The sequence below is a fragment of the Carettochelys insculpta genome, chromosome 23 (assembly GCF_033958435.1).
Source record: "Carettochelys insculpta isolate YL-2023 chromosome 23, ASM3395843v1, whole genome shotgun sequence".
NCBI lineage: Eukaryota > Metazoa > Chordata > Testudines > Carettochelyidae > Carettochelys > Carettochelys insculpta.
The window spans coordinates 2,461,929-2,470,857 of NC_134159.1; positions in this window are offsets into that span (position 1 = coordinate 2,461,929).

The window sequence follows — 8,929 nt, forward strand, 5'->3', positions numbered from 1 at the left end:
CTCCGGGAGGCCGTCACCCACAGGGGGAACACGATCAGTGGCCTGAGAAGGGAACTGCACTGCAGCTGAGCTCCAACCTCACCCTGAGCTCGCTCTGCCCCATGAACCTACCAAACCCCACACCCCCAGCAGTGCAGCTTCAGCTTCCCCAGCCATTGGCTCAGCCTCACTGTCCTGCATGGCCAGGGCCCTCTGCAGCTTCCCACCCACAGCCCCTCAGCCTTTGTCAGCCTAGGAAGTGGCTCTTACCCCAGAAACTCACGACCTAATAAATGGCAGTCCCTAAGGTGCCACAGGGCTGCTTGTTATTTGTGAAGCTACTGGGTACCACGGCCACCCCTCTGAGCCTCGCAGCTGCAGTTCCCCACCCCATCTTGAGTGCTCTGCTGCTTGGTTATGCCAGCCCCAATCCCTGGCCCCCAGCCCCTCTGCAGGAAATACCTAGGGAGGTGGTGGAATCGCCATCCCTGGAGGTTTTTAAGTCCCAGCTGGACAAAGTCCGGGCTGGGATGACTTAGTTGGGATCGATCCTGCTTGGGGGCTGGACTTGATGACTGTGTGAGGTCCCTTCCAGCTCTCTGATTCTGTGATTCTGCTGGGGAAAGTGAGTGAGCTGGGACCTGGGCCTTGGGCTGTTTGCAAGTGACGAGTGAAAGAGCTAGCAGGCAGGACACTCAGAGATCCAGCACTCAGGACACTTGACTGGGATCCAGGAGGCCCGCTGGGGGGAGACAGGACTTGACGAGTGGGGTGTGTAGTGCACCCAGTGGAGAGTTCGGCACTGCCAGCCCCTCCTCCCAGGACTAGCTCCAGCAGGAGAGCAAGAAAGCCCCCTCAGTGCCTGCCCCTTGGAGGGCGGGGAGACCCTGGGTCACATCCTCTCTCTACCTCAGGCACAGGGGGACTTTCACATGGGCGAGTGCCCTGTGCGTGGGAGCTCAGCTCCACCTGGCCCAGCTATTTGGGGTGGTTTTAGGCATGTGCTGCTGTCCTGCAAGGCAGCTCTTCAGTGCCTGATTGCAGGAGAGACGTCCACAGAGCTAGGCAGCAAAATCCCCGAGCGGGGCAGGGCTTAGGACCCAGCCATGGCCTCAGGACCCTCTCCTGGCTGGTTTAGGCAGCTCTGTGCCCAGTGGTCTGGTGTTTGCTGAGCCCAAGCCTTGGTGCCTGTCTCTCCCCATGCCCTGTACAGGGAGTCCAGACTCCAGCTCTGGGAATTCCACAGGGTGGCAGGACACCTGGAAGTCAGGTGCTGCAGTGCTGAGGTAGCCCTGGGACGTGGGAACTCTGCACCCTCTGCCACCAACATGCGAGACCCAGCCTTGTGCCCAAAGGGTGTTTCTGCCACACATTACCAGCTTCTCCACTCAACAGCCCAACCTTAACGCCAGGCAAGGAAAAGAAAACCTGCCCTGAGTTCAGCCAGCTCCTCCCAGCTCTCCCAGCCGCGGGTCGAGGACAGGCAGGGTTTGTTTGGTACAGTCTTGCTTCCATCTCCTCAAATATTATTCATCAGCCCGGCAGGGCACTTCCATGAGGCTCTGTCCGTACTCACATTCTCCGGATGGTTATGCTAATGGCCGGGGCTGCCGGAGCCCAGCAGGGAGCAATTCTCGCCCCCGCTTGGGCCTGTAGCTCAGAATGTTCCTCTTGTTCTTTGGGGCGGCCGTGCCCAGGTCGGAGCTGTGGGCGCAGAGGTGGCAGAGCATGGGCCTGGGCTGGTGTGCATGCGCACACGTGCACACACACACACACACACACACACTCTCTCTGAGCATTGGGCAGGCCACCCACCTCACAACAGCCCCCGTCCAGCCTGTCAGCCTGCTGTGCCCAGGGCCGGCCCAAGGGCTCATTGGGGCCCTTTCAGCCTCGGCCTCGGGGCCCTGACTGGAAGGACCTTTCCCCAGCAGGGGCTACTTTGACTGGTTGCAGTCGCAAGGCTCTGAATGTGCAAAAGGGGCTGGATGCTACATTGTACAGCAACCCAGGGCCAGCCAGTCCCAGGGCTACTGCACTAAACAGGGAGAGGGAGAGGGTCTTACTGATGCAGCTCCAGGCTCCCCTCACTGGGAGTCAGACCCAGGCACCATCCAGAGGGAACACCTGCACAGCCACCTTTAGCGCCTCAGCATGAGCTACCGCTGGGGCCCTGGCTCTGGCACTGGCCACGGCGGGGTTGGCGTTGGGTTGTAGTGTAGATGTCACCTCAGGCCTAGCTCCTCTAAGGCGCTCAGGCTCCTACCTCACAAGTCGTTCAGTAGCCTCACTCTTTTTCCAGACATTGGTCCATTTTGAGCCACCTCACACCAGGTGGGGGGAGGAGGGGGGCAGCTTTGCAGGGCCCACAGTGGCTCTGCTAGGGAACCACAGCTCTAAGCAGTGATTGGACTGGCTCGTCTGCTCCCCACACCACAGCCCAGGGCTCCCACCACAGAGCAGAGGCTGCAAAGCAGAAGTTCTTGAGCTCTCTCTCACCAGTGCAATGCTGCTCTTGCTGCCCCCAGGCGGTAACACCTCGGCCGGGCTGTTGTTTGGCTTCTGTTTTTCTCTTGGACACATAGTCTACCAGGGCAGGTGGGTTGGCAGCCATTTCCCAGCTCATTGCAGCTCAGACAGAGCCAAGACCACCACAGAGCCACAGCACAAGGCCACAGGTGCCATGCTGGCACCGCACCGTTGACCGTTTTGGGTCAGCTCTATCGCACATGCCTTCGAAGGAGTGGTCCTGTTTTTCATCCCAGTCTTGGCTAACTGTCTCCTCAAGGAGCACAAGGAGGAACGTTCTTCAGATGAGTAAAACTAATCCAAGCACTGGCTTTTGCTCCGCAAACCCAAAGTCTGTCTAATATAAATCCATACACCACCTTGGTCCAGCATTCGCTGGCAGATGTTCGAGGTGCCTTCATCAAAAGCCAAGACCTTGGTGCAGGGCACCGGCTTCAGACTCCCAACCCCCTCCAAAGTGGTACAGAAAAATGTGTCTCTTGCTAGAAATTCGGTCAACAGCCTTGAAAACATACCTAACGCACAGGAGACGCCGCTTTATCTAAAACCTGAACCTTGCATCATCCACTTCTCTTCCTTGTCCCTGTCCCCACCACACCTGCCTGCCTGCAACTCACCTCTCCATCCAGCTGCTGGAATACACACCCACTGCTATTCAACGCCACGAGCCGTGCTGCCCTCAGCAGTGCCTTGTGCCGCTGGCAGTCCCACCAAAACCACCCGATTTGATGCTGCACTAACGATGTCAGAAGTGGGCACTATACCATGATACCGACTTGCCCAAACTTGCCCATAGAGCTCCTCCCTCTGGAAGTCACAGACATGGCACGTTTTCCGTGTGAGAAAGAGCTTGGCTTTGATCACGATACCGTTGGACGCCACAGCCACGTTGGGCAAGTGAAGGGCTTTTTCCAGTAGGTTATTTGCCCAGGACCCTGGCCTGGCTGGCACTGGCAGGAGCACACGCAAGTGAATGTCAGAAGCCTTCCACACCTACCTTCCCTGGTGGGGCTGGAGCAAAAAAGCCCTGTTTTTCTGGGGGATGGAGATGCTTCCTGAGGTCACAGCAGCTTTCTCCTTCAGAGTCAGACTGGATTCCCTGCCTTGGTAGGGGTGATTGTTATTTGCACAGTGCTAATACTTCTGGGCTAAGGCTTAGGCCAGCTACAAACCCCGCAAAGACCCTCTGCCCTATGTGGTCCAATCTGCTTTTGGCTCCAGCTGCTGGGGGTAAAGAAAGCTCCTTGTTGGCCTAGCCCAGATGTTAGGTTAGCACACACGTTATACAGTGGCCTGGCAGTGACGAGAGCTGACTTGGCCTATGTTTTTCCCAGCATGCTGTTCAGTCAGGTTAAACTACTTCCCACAATGCCCTGCAACAAAACCACCCAGCTTTTAGAATAAGCCGATGGGAACTTATCAAGAGAGACAGTTTTAGCAGGTACCTTCATGGCCCAGTGTCTGGAACGCTAGAATCCAACACGGATAAAGGCAGGCGCAGGCCAAGTTGAGGACTGAGGCCAAGCTGGTGGGCTGGATTTTAGGAATGTGTAAGGAGTTTTATGTCTTGTACAGTCAGCCTGGAAGTTCTCAAAGTGAAAGTGCAGCACTTGGGGCCCACACCTTTGTGGAAGGCAAATTTAACATCTCTGCCTGGAGCCAGCTACCGAATTGAACCTTTCTGGTATTTTACACTCATTGACTTGTAGCAATGAGCATGATCAAAATTGGTTCTTTGGGATCTTGAATAGATTTTGCACTGAACCAAAAGGTGGTCAAGCAACCAACTGTGCAGTTTACCAGCATCCTAAAACACCTCTGGATGCCTGTCCCCAGCACACCTGGGTACCTAGCAGGAGGGCATGGCTAGGTGCCAAGGTAGAGCAGGATGCTGGAGTATGCTCTTCAGTACCCATCCAGATTCCGCATCCTTCCGCACAGGTCTTCAAGGGAGCAGTGAGAGTACAGGGCTCTGATGCAGGCAGCGGCTTCCTGCTCTCTGGGCTGAGAGAGAACCAGTGTTTAATTTGGCACATGCCTAAACTGATTCCCCCCACTGCCTAATGCCACAGCCTTCTTTCTACCCACTTCCCCTCAAGTCCAACTTAGGCTGGAGCTTCTTTGGGGCAGGGACTGTGTGGCAGGTGGCACTCTTTTGTTGGCCACGTACGGATAAATCAGACGCTGGGTTCTCATAGCCTGGTGAGCAGGGAGCTGCTGACTGCATCAAGGTCCCATACTCCCAGGGAAGCGGCTCTCTGGGGCAACATTCCTGCTAATTTTTTCCATCCATGTGTGGAATAAATTTTGTTGTGTGCATGGATGTGCAGCACAAGCAGAAACACAGGCTGCCCGCTGGGGGCGCTCTGCTAATCAGGGGAGTGGTACCTGAATCTCTGCAGGGTGGCCGCCCGAGCACTCACCTTGCAGGGAACATGGCTCTGGGGTCCCCCCATTCTCTGGCCCTGGATTTCAGGGCATGAACAAAAAGCCTCAGGCAGGTAGAGGTGCCTCCTGATAGCTTCCAGGAAGTGGCGACGGCTGGGGAGGGCCACAAGGGGGGCACTGGCACATGAATTCCCCCTGCACCACCCCTTGGCTGGGAGGGGCCATTTCACCTCACCCCCACCCCAAGCCTCCCTTCCTGCTGCTACCAGCCAGTGGGGGAGGAGCCCAAACCCCGCTGCCTGCACCAGGCTCCCTGCTAGGCCCCTGGAGGGTACTGCTCTGCCTGCCCCTTGTCCCTCCCCAGCATGTGGGGGGCACAGGACCTTTCGTGCCCCGTGCATTGCCCTGCTCTCAGGGTAGATGGCAGAAGACAGCAGGGTTCCCTTGCAAAGGCAAGCAGGGGAGGCGGGGGATGGTAGTGGAGCTGCTGGCATTTAAGCTGGAATCTGAGCCAAACCCTCTTGGCCAGCAGCAGGTTGTTTGGCAAAGGACGAGCTGGGCCGTCTCGGTCCAGCAGCTGCCCGACAGCTCGTCAGAAGGGGCTGGGCCAGAGGAACTCAGCCCTTCAGGCTGTGGGCATAGACCCAGTCACAACAAGCTGCCAGGGCTCCTGCATACCCCCAGTGCTGACAAACGCCTCACAGCCCGGCCCTTAGCCTGGGCCCAGAGCGCTGTGCATTTCTCTCAGCGTTAACCCGCTGGCCGGCAGAAGGGTACAGCCCTGCTGCCAGCCCCTGCACCTCGGAGACACCCCGTGAGAACAGAGGGCTGTCTGACTGCCAGGGCCCCCTGCCCTCAGAGCGCTCAGCAAAGAGGAGCTGCACTGAGGCCAATTGCTGGGGAGGCCACTGATTCGCCATTGTTCCAAGCAAACAAAAGCCTCTTGCTGACAGCCGTGTGTGGTACGTTAGCACAAAACCAGGCAGAGCCCCCTCCCTGCAGCCGGAAAGGCAGGCGTCCTGGCACAGCTGCAGGCTCTGAACTCGGAGCAGGGCCAAGACAAGGAGGTCTCCCCAAAAACATCCTGCAGCAGCACGGGAAGCTAAAAGCCTGGCAAGTCATTGGTTCACTTGCTGCACGGCCGCGTCTCAAGTAGCCGGGACTCGGGGCATTGCAGACTGTCTGACTACACTGGAGCACCTCTGCATTCAGCCCTCTGTGTGCTCTGGCCCTGCCTCTTAGCGCCTCTCTCCTGGGCACCGCAAAGCCGCTGCAGCGGTGTGATGCCTGAACAGCCAGGGCAGCAAGGTGCGTCCCTCGCACCTGCTCGACCATCTGCACCGCTGTCCCACTGTGGTAACTGGGTGGTACCCAAATCTCTGCCTTGTGGCAGCTGCTCTTGCTGTGCCAGGCAGCAGCCAGTTACACCTACGCCCTGGCCCGTCTCCCTGGGGGGCAAACGGGTGGGTGCGGATTACAGCTGCTCTGCTCTGCGTCCCATGGTAGCTGCCGCCCCGCAAGGACACATTTTTATTTATCTTATTTTTTGCAGCAGACTCGCTGCAATCTCCTTGTGGACCCCAGGCTGGGAACCACTGGCTCACAGCCTTGCCCACAACCTGCACAAGATGCACCCCCGGCTCTGCCCTCCCAGGGCGCATCAGCATATGGGGAAACAGCAGCAACCAATGCAAATCTAGTGGAGTCCCCTTCCCAGAGGGGGACAGTCCCTGGGCCATGAGCCACTCAGCTCACTCTCCATTGTTCTGGTTAGGAATTGCTGCCCTCATGTGGGCAAACAACAGCCAATAAGGGACCATCTCTCCTACCTGCAAGATGCAGAGGCAGCACTGCCTGCTGAGAGGCCTATAGCATGGAAGGAGTTTGCTCCTCAAAGGCAGCTCCAGCTGGCCCCATAATTCCCACACTGCCCCGCTGGCTCTGAAGATGGAAGAAACGTGGCAGGATAAAGCAGGGAACCAGCTAGCACATCAGCTTTTGGGTACATGCAGGCAGGTCACACAAAACAGGGATTCGGAACCCTCCTCCGTGTGACCTCTATTCATTTCAAAAAGTGCAGGGTCACCAGCACACGGAGAGCAGAGGACATCCCCAAGGAATGGACACAGAGCATGGCAGGGGAGCATGGCCTAGGGATGACTGTGGGGCTGTGCTCCATGGAGGGTGAGACTAGGGGACCACCGGGGGCCCTTCCAGCCTTAGAATTCAGCACTCTACATGCAGGACTCTCGGCAAGTGCTTGGAAGAGTGAGCAGAGGAGCAAGGATGGTGCTTACAGGCATGAAACCTACAGGTGCACAGAAGAGACAAGGGCCAGGAAGGAAGCGGTGAGATCAAGGGAGAATGGAGACAGGCCAGGGAAGGGTGGAACGTGGGAAAGGGTATTGCCAGCCAACAAAGACAATGCACAAGGCAGCCAACAGTGGGAACCAGGTGGTCTGTCAGTAGAGAGTCACTGGAGGGCAAGGGTGATGGAGGATGAGAACTGCAGGGGATACCCAGACATGCCCCAAACAAGGACATCAGGTGGAGTGGGGGGCAGGGGAATACATTTTGGAGCACTTGGAAGAGGGGAGTGATCAAAAGTACCTGACATGAATTCACCAAGGGCAAGTCCTGCCTGACCAATCTGATTAGCTTCTATGACAAGGTAACAGGCTCTGTGGACATGGGGAAGTCAGTGGATGTGATATACCTTGACTTGAGCAAGGCTTTTGATAGTCTCCCACAACATTCTTGCCCATAAGTTAAGGAAATATGGATTGGATCCTTGGACTATAAGATGGACAGAAAGCTGGCTTGACAGCCGGGCCCAACGGGTAGCGATCAATGGCTCAATATCTGGATGGCGGTCTGTTTCAAGCGGAGTGCCGCAAGGCTCGGTTCTGGGGCTGGTGTTGTTCAACATCTTTATTAATGACCTGGATGAGGGACTGGATTGCACCCTCAGTAAGTCTGCAGATGACGCAAAGCTAGCGAGAAAGGTAGATACATTGGAGGACAGAGAGAGGCTCCAGAGTGACCTGGATAAATTGGAGGACTGGGCCAAAAGAAATCTGATGTGGTTCAACAAGGAGAAGTGTAGAGTCCTGCACTTGGGATGGAAGAATCTCAAGAATTGTTACAGGCTGGGACTGACTGAGGACTGGCTCAGCAGCAGTACAGCGGAAAGGGACTTAGGGGTTATGGTGGATGAAAGGCTGGATACGAGTAAACAGTGTGTCCTTGTAGCCAAGAAGGCTAACGGCATATTCGGGTGCATTAGGAGGAGCACTGTGAGCAGATCTAGAAGTGGATGTTCCCCTCTATTGGGCACTGGTGAGGCCACATCTGGAATACTGTGTCCAGTTTTGGGCCCCCCCAGTATAAAAAGAATGTGGATGTGCTGGAGCAGGTTCAGTGGAGGGCAAAATAATGATTAAGGGGCTGGAGCCCGTGACCTATGAGGAGAGGCTGAGGGATTTGGGCTTGTTTAGTTTACAGAAGAGAAGACTGAGGGGTGATTTAATAGCAGCCTTCAACTTCCTGAAGGGGAGCTCTAAAGAGGCGGGTGAGAAACTGTTCTCAGTGGTGATGGATGGCAGAACAAGGAGCAATGATCTGAAGTTACAGAGGGAGAGGTGTAGGTTGGATATTAGGAAAAACTACTTCACCAGGCGGGTGGTGAAGCACTGGAATGCGTTGCCTAGAGCGGTGGTGGATTCTCCATCCCTAGAGGTTTTTAAGTCCCGGCTTGACAAGGTCCTGGCTAGGATGACTTAGTTGGAGTTTATCCTGCTTGAAGCAGGGGGCTGGACTAGATGACCCCATGAGGTCCCTTCCAGCCCTATGATTCTATGATAAGTACAGCTCAGAATCCACAGCTCTCTAGCAAACCAACAGGCAGCAGGCACCCTGGCCATCCCCCCAACATCCCCTGGTGCCAACCAGCTCCTGGACTGCTGATTATTGACTCCACTTATCCAGACCCCAGACAGCAACTGGGGGGAGGTTGCTCAAAGGAGACACCAAA